The sequence below is a fragment of the Otolemur garnettii genome, unplaced genomic scaffold (assembly GCF_000181295.1).
Source record: "Otolemur garnettii isolate 467f Iridium unplaced genomic scaffold, OtoGar3 scaffold00072, whole genome shotgun sequence".
NCBI lineage: Eukaryota > Metazoa > Chordata > Mammalia > Primates > Galagidae > Otolemur > Otolemur garnettii.
Genome location: NW_003852467.1, coordinates 5,263,747 through 5,273,032, shown reverse-complemented (window position 1 = coordinate 5,273,032; position 9,286 = coordinate 5,263,747). Strand labels below are relative to the sequence as shown.

At 40.8% G+C, this 9,286-nt stretch overlaps 1 protein-coding gene and 1 pseudogene across 1 annotated transcript in view; both read right to left on the bottom strand.

Annotated features, from left to right (window-relative positions):
• The window catches only part of LOC105887353, a 7,906-nt pseudogene extending 6,148 nt beyond the window's left edge, over positions 1-1,758 (bottom strand).
• Positions 1-9,286, bottom strand: part of DMD (dystrophin) — a 2,307,273-nt gene that overhangs the window by 873,826 nt on the left and 1,424,161 nt on the right. The gene's annotated exons all lie outside the window — the stretch shown is intronic.

The window sequence follows — 9,286 nt, the reverse complement described above, 5'->3', positions numbered from 1 at the left end:
GGGGAGGGGAGGGGGAGAGAGAGAGACATTGAAAGATTGAAATTGACTAGTAGAGGCTCCAGTCAGAATCACCAGGAATTGCAGAACAGTGTATTGGTGGTTTCAGGACACAGCAAACATCTGTCCAACTGACACATGTGAAGGCCTTGAGAGAAAGGCAGATTAAGGCAGAAGCTTATAATGTATTGCTGCTTAATAGCTCTGTGTCTGTCTGGAAGACTATTTTATTTTATTTACAGCTCTGTAGGAAGAATCTGAAAAAAACATTAACTATAGCTAATACTTATTGTTATCTTAGCATGTGCTGAGAACAGTCCTATGTTCTCACATGTATTACATATACCTCACTTAGTCCATTTTTGTAGGGCCATTTTTGTCCCTATCTCCAGATGAGAAAACTGAGACCACATGACTAGTAAGGAATATGGGGAAGGTTGTTATTTTTTGCAGGCCCCAATTAATCATGCTTCTCAGAATGTATTACGTCTTTGCGTAGTCCCTTCTGATTTTGACTCTGAGCTTGGCCTGGCTTTGTCCAATGGGATATTAACATTTTGATGCAAGTAGAAGCTTGATGAGTCTTTGAACATTGGTGCTTGTTCTTTTGGAACATTTCTTCACAGAATCCAACCACCAAGCTGTGAGGAAGCCAGAAGAGCCACATGAAGAAGACTGTATGAAAAACAAACTGAGGCTCATGGCCAATAGCTTCAGCTGAGCTCCCAGCTGGCAACCAGCACCAATTGCCAGTCATGTGAGTGAGGCCATTTTGGACTTTCCAGCTTTCCCAGGGCCTTGGTTGACACCAGGCGAAGCAGACAAATATGGTCACCTCTTAGAATGAGAAGTAATACAACTGAGTTATGTTAAGCCCCTAACTTTTAAGGTGGTTTGTTCTACCTGTAGTGTATTTAATTGGAACAAAGTGAACTGATTTTTTTTTTTTTTTTTAGCAAAGCAAGACTTTTCCTTATGTCTAAGATATTGCAGCAATATAAAAAGGAAACCACCACTTAGCAGGTACACATTAAATACACACAGACACACTTTTTTTCTTAATGCCGTTTTTGGCTGGGGCCAGGCTTGAACCCACCACTCCCGGTATATGGGGCGGGCGCCCTACTCCTTGAGCCACAGGTGCCACCTGCACATACATACTTTTTAAAAAAATTTCATGCAATTGCAGTTTAATATCAAAGAAACTATGTAGTCATGAAAACAGACAAACTAGATAATCTTACTACAAAATAAGAAGATCCTAAGTTTTCTTAATGCAGGGATGGGGTAGGTGAGGCAGGGAAAAGACGGCTTTGGTTTCGAAGTTGGGATGATCATACAGTCGGGACAATCAATCTTAAAACTGTGCCACAAGCACTTCAAGCTTAAAAAAAATCCACAATGAAATCTAATGTTTCCTCCTCAGACTTCCTTCTCTTCCTATGTTCTTGATCCTTTTTTTTAATGGAACCTCATTTGAACCAGGCAGACTTCTAACAGGTAGAACTAAGTATACAGGAAAAAAAAAATCAAATTCTCAAAGCCATGGAGAACTTTATTTTTATTTAGTCTTTGAAATGAGTAGCCTGCATTGCTCATGCCAGACTATGAGACCGCGGGATCTGCCATCGTGTTCTCAGCCCAGACTCTGTCTCACTTCCTCTTTCCTGCTCTGATGTGAATAGACACAAAATCCTTTCTGGGGACATTATCTGTGCTCTCAGGAACAAAGAACAACCTTATTACACTCACCGATATCATCACAACCCTTTTCACATTTTAATTAGCACCAAATTGTAGGATAACAATTATGGAAACTGGCAGTGGAGGTAGTGGTTTCTCTGTCTCCTTCAAGATTAATATAATGAGTCTCAGGGAAGAATAAGTCAATGACAAGGTCAGCATCCAGACCAGAGGTAGAATTATCTGAGACAAAAAATATGAATTCCTTGTGCATCTAGGGAAAGGCTGCCCTTAACCCTGAGATGTTTGCTCGGGTAAGAATTTTTAGACAGGAGTATACATAACTAGGACACTCAAGGGAGTTTTGTCTTCAGACCAAATCACAGTATCTAGTATGTGATTCTCTAATTACTGTCTGAAACAGCCATCCCCCCTTCTGAACTACATTAGACCCATTTTATGTTCTCACACTGTCCTTTTTTGCATCACTTACAGCAATTTCTTTCTTTTTTTTTTTTTTTTTTTGGCCGGTTTTGGCTGGAGCTGGGTTTGAACCTGCCACCTCTGGCATATGGGGCTGGTGCCCGACTCCTTTGAGCCACAGGTGCCACCCTCCTCTTACAGCAATTTCTTTTTTTTTTTTTTTTGAGACGGAGCCTCAAGCTATCCCCCTGGGTAGAGTGCCGTGGCATCACACTCACAGCAACCTCCAACTCCTGGGTTCAAGCGAGTCTCCTGCCTCCGCCTCCCAAGTACCTGGGACTACAGGCGCCCACCACAACGCCCGGCTATTTTTTTGGTTGCAGCCGTCATTGTTGTTTGGCGGGCCCGGGCTGGGGATTCGAACCCGCCACCTTAGGTGTATGTGGCTGGCACCTTAGCCGCTTGAGCCACAGGCGCCGAGCCAGCAATTTCAACTAAGCAATTGTTTAATTGTGGGGCTATGCAGAAAGCAACCTTATTTTCCTCTCATCCCTGCTTTCAAAGCAGCTCTCTGAAAACGTTCTCCTTAGCTTTCTTTTGTAGTCTCAGGCTTGGGCGATGGGTACGGGGCATGAAGGGGTAAAATTCTGAATTGAAAGTCTAGGTCTCACAGAGGTGGTCCAGCACTTATTGCAGCTATTTTGCCTCTTCTTGCTCCACCATTAAGAATTGCCTGGCTCGGCGCCTGTGGCTCAAGTGGTTAAGGCACCAGCCACATATACCTAAGGTGGTGGGTTCGAATCCAGCCCCGGGCCCACCAAAAACAACAATGATGGCTGCAACCAAAAAATAGCTGGGCATTGTGGCAGGTGCCTGTGGTCCAAGCTACTTGGGAGGTTGAGGCAGGAGACTCACTTGAGCCCAGGAGTGGGAGGTTGCTGTGAGCAGTGATGCCACTGTACTCTACCCAGAGGGCCAGCTTGAGGCTCTGTCTCAAAAAAAAAAAAAAGAATTGCCTATGGGGTACCGGCCCTATATGCCAGAGGTGGCGGGTTCAAACCCAGCCTGGGCCAAAAACTGCAAAAAAAAAAAAAAAAAAAAAAAAAAAAGAATTGCCTGCGGGTGGCTGGGCACCTGTTGCTAAGAGGTTAGGGCACCAGCCACATTTACCAGGGCTGGTGGGTTTGAACCTGGCCCAGGCCTGCTAAAACCAAAACCAACCCCAAAACAAAACAAAACAAACAAACAAACAAACAAACAAAACAATAGCCAAGGAGCCACATCTGGATCTGATAGAAAAGACAGTACATCATCCAGAGACAATAGACTTTGAGCTGGATGCACTAAGTGAATGAGATTTGGGCGGCTTTGTCCTTGGGATATGGTGTGTTCTCTTCATGAAAAAGAGAATACATGGATACTTGTGTGGCCAGTATGGAGATTCTGGTTTTTTGTGTGTTTGTTTGTGAGACAGTCTCAGTATGTTGCCCAGGCTACAGTACCACAGTGTCAGCCTAGCTCATAGCAACCTCCAACTCCTGGGCTCAAGTGATACTCCTGCATCACCCTCCCAAGTAGCTGGGACTACGGGTGCCCACCACAGTGCCTGGTTAATTTTTCTATTGTTTTTTCCTTTTTTCAGTTTTTGGCTAGGGCCGGGTTTGAACCCACCACCCCAATATATGGTGCTGGTGCTCTACTCCTTTGAGCCACAGGTGCCACCCACTTTTCTATTATTTTTTATCAGAGACAAGGTCTTGCTCTTTCTCAGGCTGGTCTTAAACTTCTGACCTCATGGAATCCTTCCATTTTGGCCTCCCAGAGTGCTAGGATTACAGGTGTGAGCCACCATGCCTGGCCAGTATGAAGATTTTGAAATATAGCAATATACTGAGAATAGCATAGCCAGTTTGCTAGCCTTGGCTCTTGGGGAAGTTTTTTAGTACAATGGCTACAGAGCTATGCTGGACTTTATATAAGAAAGATACAGATATCTACATTATTTGAGTCATTAAAATTTGGGGTCTTTTTATTACAGTAGTTAAACCTACAACTTAACAAATCTAAAAGGACAATGAAAACAGCAGTATTTATAATTATATAATTCATTTTAATGTTTGTTTCCCTCCAACCGAATGTAAGATCCATAAAGACAAGCATCCGTCTTATTTATAAGTCTATCCTCATTCCTTGGCATGACAGTTACCATATTGGAAATACTTACTATATGCTTTTTTTTTTTTTTTGAGACAGAGTCTCACTCTGTCACCCTCAGTAGAGTGCCGTGGTGTTACAGCTCACAGCAACCTCCAGCTCTTAGAAGAGCTTAGGAGATTTTTTTGCCTCAGCTTCTCGAGTAGCTGAGATTGTAGGCACCCACAATTTTTTGTTGCAGTTTGGCCGGGGCAGGGCTGGCCTTGAACCCCCTCAGTATACGAGGCCGGTGCTCTACTCACTGACCATGGGCGCCACCCAACACTTACTAAATGTTGAATGCATAAATAAAATAAACATAGCTGGTTGTCACCATCCCAGAATTTCACAGAAAGTATCTTTGTGGTTCTTTATGACCTTCAAGACTATTGACTTTTGAGAGCATTGATACTGAGTTAATACATAGGAGTCAGGATTAGTTGATTAGAAACTTGAATATATGGGGACATATCTTAATTGAATATCTCACTTTTGAGATGAATATCAAACCTGATTACAGGTCATGGAGACTGCACAGATGACCTCCCTGTATGTGACTTTTAAAGTTCCTACCACTGGGAGTCAGGGCCTATTTCCCTAATCCTTGGATCTAGGCTGGCCTTGTGGTTTGCTCTGGCCAATAGAATGTGTTAGAAATGATAGGAAGCCAGTTCCAGGCCTAAGATTTAAGAGTTCTTGCTCACTTCTGCTTTCTCTATTAGAATGTTGTTTCTTGCATGAAAATAAGCCCAGCCTAGCTTGCTGGAGGATGATAAACCATGTGGAACAGAGGTGAATTATCCCGGGTGAGTCCATGCTAGATCTGCTAGCCCTAGCCAACTCATTAGGTGACTGAAAATGTGAGGCCAGAAACAATCATATGGGCCCGATCAGCAGAACAGCTCAGCTGAGCCACAGACTGTGTATACTTATAAAAGGTCAATAAGTCAATAGGCTTTAGGGTGGTTTGTTGTGTAACATTATTGCAACTTTTACGAAACTATATTTATTATATAACTGATATATAGGAGCAAGCCAGAAACGGGGGTAAAGTTTGGTGCTGTTTAAAGTTCTTAGATGACAACAGAATCCTAAATCTTAAAATTGTTGATTTTGATTTTGAAGGAATATCTAACGTCAGGTTCAATTCTTTGCAAAGGCACCTTTATAGAAATTCATAGCAGACTAATGGAAGTGACCATCAAAAAAGGAATTCGAATGATCATTATCAGAAGACTTCACAATGGCTACCTACTCTGAATCAGCCATTGCTCAAAGCACTGGAGGAGGGGAACAAATATCCTGACATCTCCTCTGTCCTGCTCTCCAATGCCCTGCCTGCCACTGCCTCCCAATGGTTAAATCTATCCAGAAGCTAGTTGAAAAGAAAACCAGAGGAATAAGATGGGTGGAGGGCAGCATCTTGCAATATACAGTGACAAGAAGGGAAGGAAATGGAATGGATTGGTGAGCACAGGGTATGTGAATGGTACACCTGGGTTATGAAATCCACAAAGGTCTATATTTCAAGGGTATAAATTAGTTGAAAGCATTCATATGTCCTATCAAAGTTAAAGTACCTATTCTCTGGAGTTTAGCAAAAGCCTTTACAGTATCTCAGAATACATTATAATTCCAGTGAAAGAACTGTGGTCAACAAATACTCTTGACAGCCACCTTCTGTATCCTTACTAGTTAAGGTGTAGACCAAGGTGCCCAGGCCATCAACTTCCAAAGACCTGCTGGCAATGCGAAATTGCAGGGTCTACACAAGACCCACTGAATCATGAACCTGATTTTAACAAGATCCTAGGGTCATTCGTGTTTATATTAAGTTCTCACTTAATGTCCTGGATAGGTTCTTGAAAACTGTAACTTTCAGTGAAACAACATACATCGAAACCAATCTTACCATAGGCTAATTGCTATAAACAAAGTTTAAGTTCCTACAGCATCCTTTAGTCACAAAAATATCACCAAACTTCTAACTAAAGACTTAAAACATTTCATTAAACAATGAAAAAAATGTGGGATTTATATCCATTTAAGAAAGATTGATCCAGACAAGTAAAATATCTATTTACCCAGTTTTTGGTGAATCATGAGTGACAGCAGTCATAGCAGTGGTGGGGTAAATCAAGGAATATATGTTTGTAAAGCGAAAATTGTCAAGAGCACATGGTAGACTATCACCCTACCATCCCAAAGTTCAAAGACAAACAATCATGAATATTAGGGGCTTGCTGAGTGCTTTAGTATCACAAGGTTTGTTACAGTGCACTGGTATAGATTGTCATCTATGAATTGCATTTCACAATCGTTTGTATTCACCCATTCATTTTCCCACCTCTTTATTCTAGTTTAGAGGGGCAGGTGGCCAGAACATCTCTCAGCAGCTTCCTCCCAAGGCAGGAGTCAGCCCTGGACAGGATGCCATCCCATTTCAGGGCACACTCACATGTACACCCTGGCACCATGGAGACACAGCAATTCATCTCACCCGCACAGCTTTGGAATGTGGGAGGAACTGGGAAGACCCGGAGAAAACCCAGAGAAATGGGGCGACCATGGGAACTCCAGACAGAGAGGGGCCACAGCCGGGAAGTGGTTGGCTTGGTTTTTTTCTCATCAACATTATAATAAAATGACATTGAACAAAACCATGTTATCTGGGGACCTGATACATATTAAAGTTTGAGAAACTCTATGTGATGAGTACCTTCTATGTGATGGTACCTAGGCTCTTTCTTCCTCACCATTAGTATTAGAATTTAATAATACCTACATTGTAATAACTATAATTTAACTCCTTATAATAAAGTGTTACAGTATATATTATGTCCTTAGTTCCTCACTAGACCCTGGAAGACGAGCCTCAGAAGGCACCATTATCATACAAATGAGGAAATAGAGGCACAAAGAGATTTAAATAAATGGCTCATAGTTTTGAGCTAGTGAGTGGTTAACCCGGGTCTGGACTAAATTGTTAATGACACGTTTAGTGATCTTTCCAGTACTGAGATGAGGCATGGAGGGTGGGCAGGTGAAGCAGGGACAGTCATACAAACCATTACAATATTTGAGGCCATATTTTGAATTAACCACAAACGAACTAAGTGCAAAATTGGAATTGAGTTATCTTTAAGAAAACAGATGCTTTGTGCAAAGTAGAAGTGTTTATTTAATCCCATTACATTTTCGTTTCTGTATAAACAATTGAAGATGTTAATGTCAACATCTTAATTATTTTAGTACTTAAATATAGTTTTCATCTACTCCCAAACCACATAAGATCATAGTCGTGGGAGGTCTTTTCTATTAATTTTCCTGTGTTGTGTGTTGTCTTTTATTTGTTGCCAGTGAATGAGGACCTATATAGCACCTGAAAACTAATGTTTCTCTCTCTCCTCACCAGCATAAAGACATACATCGCTGATCCAAATAAAACAATAAAGCAACTTCAAGGAGATAACTGCATTGGCCTAAAATTTGTCACAACTTGAACAGCAGCAGCAAAAACTCTCTTTGTGGTCGTCATTTAAATTGTGATTGAGCTGCAGAATTTTCACTCTTTTATAATAGTCTAAATAAGTACAGGAATGATTGTCCTATTCAAAGCTCTTGATGTTACCCATATCACTAATAGCCAGAATGTGTCACTTTCATAAAAAAAATTTTTTTAGTCTGCATTCAAGGTATAAGCATCAGTCCTAGGTTGCCTATAGATTGTAGCTAACAGGACAAATAGGGTTTTCCTGAAGTACCCTTGCAATGACTTTGGTTCCTGGCCCATTTTCTGGTCCATCTCTTTTCCCCTACACTTGGCCAGCCATGCTAAAGATGGAATACTTGTCCTAGTGATAACTGAAAATGTTCATAAATTATAAGTGCACCATTCAGCTCAAATGGATTCACTTAGACAGCAAAACAGATTGATTTTCTCCAGCAACAAACAATGAAGTGCTCTCTTCAGTTTCTTGTAATTAGTTCTAATATCAACGAGCAAATTAAAAGGTTACAAGACCAGATTTCTCCATCAGGGCCTTTTCGGCCCTTTCATAACCTGTACAGTGGCCTTCTCTTGAACTATAAGGTGGATAAATGAGGGGAATGCTGATTTTGGCATCCAGCTTACTCTCGGATAATCTAGCTCATCCTTCTCCGCTGACATGAGACAGAAATAACATCAAAGAGTTATAAACTCTTTCTTGCCAACCTGGGGTTCCACGGTTCATTGGCCCCAGGCCTAATCTATCAATCTATTTTCTACAAAATAAAAGGTGAGACATGCATTACAGATCTGTTATAAGCCGTGGCAGGTGGTCTATGACAAAAACAGAATACATCAACCAACCCAGTATTCAGTGTCCCTTTTCTACAGTTTGAAGTCCTAGGGGTCAGCTGACATGGATAATAGTAGTCAGGATTTAGTATTAAATCTTTTTAGGTACATAAATAAACTCATACATCTTGACGTATGAGTATAAAGATTAGACAGAAAAGTTCCTTTTTGGTGTGCTTCTGACCTTTTATAAAAATAGGCCTGTTATTTTATTTTTTCATTAGACATTGGCTTTGCAGGTGCTATAATAAATGAAACTGGGTTAGAATTTACAATCGGTGCACTTAAATATAGCCTTTAATCTTCTTCCTTGTTCAACCCAAGTTTAAGGAGTTGGCATATGAAAATCTCCATTTCATTCCATTTTGAGATTATTAAAATTATTAGACAGGAATGAAAACTCCTCTGCTCTCAGGGCCGATGCTATATGTTCCAGTCAGTAAAGGCACTGCAGAAACTAAGGGCAAGAGAAAAAAAACTATCTTAGCAAAATCCCTTATTATATCATTCCTTCTCCTTTCTAAAATTCATTGTTATAAGCAAACACCTTTTTGAAGTAAAGGGCTTACTTAAAAAAATGTTACACTGAAGGTCAAGAGTTAAGAATTTTTTTCCTCCTCCTTTTTCATCTTTTTTTTTTTTTTTTTT